This window comes from Leiobunum rupestre, chromosome 1, assembly GCF_980474605.1.
Source record: "Leiobunum rupestre chromosome 1, qqLeiRupe1.1.hap1, whole genome shotgun sequence".
NCBI lineage: Eukaryota > Metazoa > Arthropoda > Arachnida > Opiliones > Sclerosomatidae > Leiobunum > Leiobunum rupestre.
In genome coordinates, this window is record NC_143384.1 from 87,751,445 (window position 1) to 87,756,309 (window position 4,865).

Below are 4,865 nucleotides of genomic sequence, written 5' to 3' on the forward strand. Positions count from 1 at the left end.
GGATAGATCTGTTAATTCGTTAAATTTAATATCTATATTAATATTAAGTATAGCAATAGACTCTTAATATAATAGTATTAATAAGAATGTTAATTCTCCCTTTATCTCTTTTGCTTATAGGTGCTCTAAAATCTAGTTTTTAATTAAATAAATCATTAGGTTACCTATATTTTGCTTTCAAAGCAAATTGCTTTATTTAGCTAAATGACTAGTTTAGTCTATTATCTTGAATCATTATAGCTAGTGGTCTTAATAAGAAGTAGGTGAAGTATCTGATTGTAAAAACTTGTCCTAAATTGAGGTAAGGTTCCTCGATAGGGGAGGCACCAATTCATGTTAAGAGCATAATTAAGGTAATAAAGCTTCAGAATACAAATTGAATATGATGAAAAATTGACTGTGTATCCCCCCCCCTCTCTCTTTGTATTAAACTGTGAATTATTTTAACATAAGCATACTATCTCAAAAAATTAAAAGTAAATTATTATAATAAGTAACGATATAACGTTATGATAAATTCAGACCACGGGAAATCTAGAGTGTATACTTCAGTTTGATAGTACCCACTTTAGAAATTAACTTAGGGCTACCTTAAGCAGTGTTGTCATGCGGCAGCGCAATTTAAATGGACCCTTTACTTATCAATGATATAATTATTTATCAAAATTATTAAAATGCCCCCATTTGACCTTTTACTATTTTATGAGCTTTAAAAATAAAATAGTAAAAAGTCAAATGGAGAATAATTATATAGTCTTTACTGGAAGGATAGATCTGTTAATTCGTTAAATTTAATATCTATATTAATATTAAGTATAGCAATAGACTCTTAATATAATAGTATTAATAAGAATGTTAATTCTCCCTTTATCTCTTTTGCTTATAGGTGCTCTAAAATCTAGTTTTGAATTAAATAAATAATTAGGTTACCTATATTTTGCTTTCAAAGCAAATTGCTTTATTTAGCTAAATGACTAGTTTAGTCTATTATCTTGAATCATTATAGCTAGTGGTCTTAATAAGAAGTAGGTGAAGTATCTGATTGTAAAAACTTGTCCTAAATTGAGGTAAGGTTCCTCGATAGGGGAGGCACCAATTCATGTTAAGAGCATAATTAAGGTAATAAAGCTTCAGAATACAAATTGAATATGATGAAAAATTGACTGTGTATCCCCCCCCTCTCTCTTTGTATTAAACTGTGAATTATTTTAACATAAGCATACTATCTCAAAAAATTAAAAGTAAATTATTATAATAAGTAACGATATAACGTTATGATAAATTCAGACCACGGGAAATCTAGAGTGTATACTTCAGTTTGATAGTACCCACTTTAGATATTAACTTAGGGCTACCTTAAGCAGTGTTGTCATGCGGCAGCGCAATTTAAATGGACCCTTTACTTATCAATGATATAATTATTTATCAAAATTATTAAAATGCCCCCATTTGACCTTTTACTATTTTATGAGCTTTAAAAATAAAATAGTAAAAAGTCAAATGGAGAATAATTATATAGTCTTTACTGGAAGGATAGATCTGTTAATTCGTTAAATTTAATATCTATATTAATATTAAGTATAGCAATAGACTCTTAATATAATAGTATTAATAAGAATGTTAATTCTCCCTTTATCTCTTTTGCTTATAGGTGCTCTAAAATCTAGTTTTGAATTAAATAAATCATTAGGTTACCTATATTTTGCTTTCAAAGCAAATTGCTTTATTTAGCTAAATGACTAGTTTAGTCTATTATCTTGAATCATTATAGCTAGTGGTCTTAATAAGAAGTAGGTGAAGTATCTGATTGTAAAAACTTGTCCTAAATTGAGGTAAGGTTCCTCGATAGGGGAGGCACCAATTCATGTTAAGAGCATAATTAAGGTAATAAAGCTTCAGAATATAAATTGGTTAAATGGGTAGAATTGAATCCCCTGAAAGTTTCTTTTGCTTAGAGGTAGCGTTAATAAAATTAAGATTGAAGAGATTAGAGCAAGGACACCTCCTAACTTATTTGGGATTGAACGTAAAATAGCATATGCAAATAAGAAATATCATTCAGGTTGGATATGAGGTGGTGTTACAAGAGGATTAGCTTGGTTAAAGTTCTCAGGGTCATTGAAGAAATTTGGGTCAATAAGGATAATTATTATAAAAATTGAAAGTGTGATTGTATAGCCTAAAATATCTTTAATTGAAAAATAAGGGTGGAAAGGAATTTTATCTAAATTTCTATTTAACCCTAATGGGTTATTGGATCCTTTTTGGTGGAGAAAAACAATATGGATAAAAATTAGTGCAGTTAGGATAAAAGGTAGTAAAAAATGTAAGGTGAAAAATCGTGTTAGTGTGGCGTTATCAATTGAAAATCCTCCTCAAATTCAGATTACTAGATTGGGGCCAATATAAGGAATTGCTGAGAATAGGTTTGTGATAACTGTTGCTCCTCAAAAAGATATTTGTCCTCATGGTAGGACATAACCAAGAAATGCTGTTGCTATTAGTAGAAGAAGAATTACAACTCCTGTTACTCATGTAGTTAAGTTCTTGTAAGATGCATAGTAAATCCCTCGTGCAATATGGATATAAATACATACAAAAAATATTCTCGCGCCGTTGGCGTGAGAAAAACGGAAAAGTCAGCCATAGTTAACATCCCGTATGATATGGGAGATGGAGTTGAAAGCTATATTAGTATCAGGGGTGTAGTGCATGGCAAGGAAAATACCTGTGATTATTTGAATAGTTAAACAAAGGATAAGGAGTGACCCAAAATTTCATCAATAAGAAATGTTAGAAGGGGCTGGTAAATCGATTAATGCTGAATTTAAAATTTTTAGAATGGGATGTGTCTTACGTATAGGTGCTGTCTTTCAAATTAGTGAAGAATCTAGATTATGTCTGCTTTATCAAAGCAGCCCTTTAAGTTTAAGGTACTTCTCTTTAATATTCTGTTTATGGTTAATGATTTTCTAGAAAATTGAGCGAAGTGGGCCACTTGTTTGTGTTGTGATTTTTACGATTGTAATTAGAGTGATAAGAAGATATGTTATGATAATTGTTATTCATGCAAGTTGTAATATTAGGGAGTTGATTTTAATTATTGTGATTGTATTTAAAGGGAGAGAATTATGGAATAGTGAAATAGAGGGGGTTAGTAGAAGTGTTCCTACCAATAGATTTTTGTTTTGAGTAGTTGAGATAGGTTCGTTTGGTGAAAGAGAAGCTATGTATAAAAATAAAATAATTAAGCCCCCCAATAGTACTAAGATAATAATGTAACTGATAAGACTTATTTTAGTTAAAAAAAATGCCTTAATTGCTAAACTTACGGTAATAAGAATTAATGCCACAATTAGTGTAATAGGGTGGTTTGAAAACGTAATTAATAGTAGGGTAAAGGTGATAAGGAGGGTAATTAAAACCAGAAAATAGTTAATTCATAATATCAGTTTTGGGGATTGAAGTAATTTTAGATTTTTCTGAGTTTAGCTAAAGGGTTAATTTCCTATTTTGGTTTACAATACCAGTGTTTTTAATAAACTACTAAAGCAGAATTATGGAAAATCTCAATTTTTTTGTTTACTTAGTTTTTTTGGGGGGTTTTATAAGTTTAGTTTTAAGCCGCTCCCACCTGTTATCCATAATTTTAAGATTAGAGTTTCTAATATTAAGTGGTTATCTTCTAGTCGTTAATAGAGTTGGTTACATACTGTTAGATAGTTTAGTCCTTTTTTTGTATCTTTTTGTTGTTGTTTGTGAAGGCTGTTTGGGTTTGGGTATTTTGATTAGCCTTGTAAAAGGGTTTGGGGGGGAGATATTTAGTATAATGAATTTGTTACAGTGTTAAGGATTTTTTTATATAGCCTGTTTTTGACCTTCTTTCTGGGTTTGTTAGAGTTTCCTCTTATTGTAGCTTATCTTTTATTTTTAATGGTGTGTATAGTTTCTGTGTACCCTTCGGGGGAATGGGGTTCTTTTAGAAGATTTTTTGGTTTAGATAGTTTAGGGTATGCTCTTTTGTTTTTAACGGTTTCGGTTATAGTAGTAAGTTTATTGAGCTCTTATTCTTTATTGTTAAGGGGTGGTAGCGGTGTGTTTCTTTCCCTAAGTTTTGTTCTTATAAATTTTTTATTTTTAAGATTTAGTGTGAATAATTTAATGCTCTTTTACATTTTTTTTGAAGTGTCTTTGGTCCCTCTTTTAGTTATTGTTGTTGGGTATGGTGCACAACCTGAGAGGGTCGGTGCTGGTCTTTATATGCTATTTTATACTATTTTTGGCTCTCTACCGTTGTTAGTTGGGATTTTATTAATTGGGTTAGATGTGGGGAGTTTAGACTATAGCTATTTGTACTACATTAATTGTGACTTTGATTTAATTATGTTCCCTCTAATTTTCTTTGCTTTTTTGGTTAAGTTGCCTGTATATATGGTGCATTTGTGGCTTCCTAAAGCTCATGTGGAAGCACCTGTTTTTGGTTCTATAGTATTAGCTGGTGTAATATTGAAATTAGGGGGTTATGGACTTATTCGATTTTTACCTTTTTTTGTGAATAGTCGTAAAAGTTGATTAGATTTAGTAGTAAGTTTTTCTGTTGTGGGTGGTGTTTTGTCTAGAGTTATTTGTTTATCACAGGGGGACTTAAAGTCCCTTGTAGCATATTCTTCTGTCGGGCATATAATAATATTTTTAGGTGGTGTTTTTAGTATAAGAGTATATGGCTATAATGGGGGGGTTATTATGATGATTGCCCATGGGTTTACATCTTCTGGGTTATTTAGTTTAATTAATATGGTTTATGAGCGTCTCCATTCTCGTAGTCTTATATTAATTCGTGGGATATTGTTAGTAAACCCTTTTAT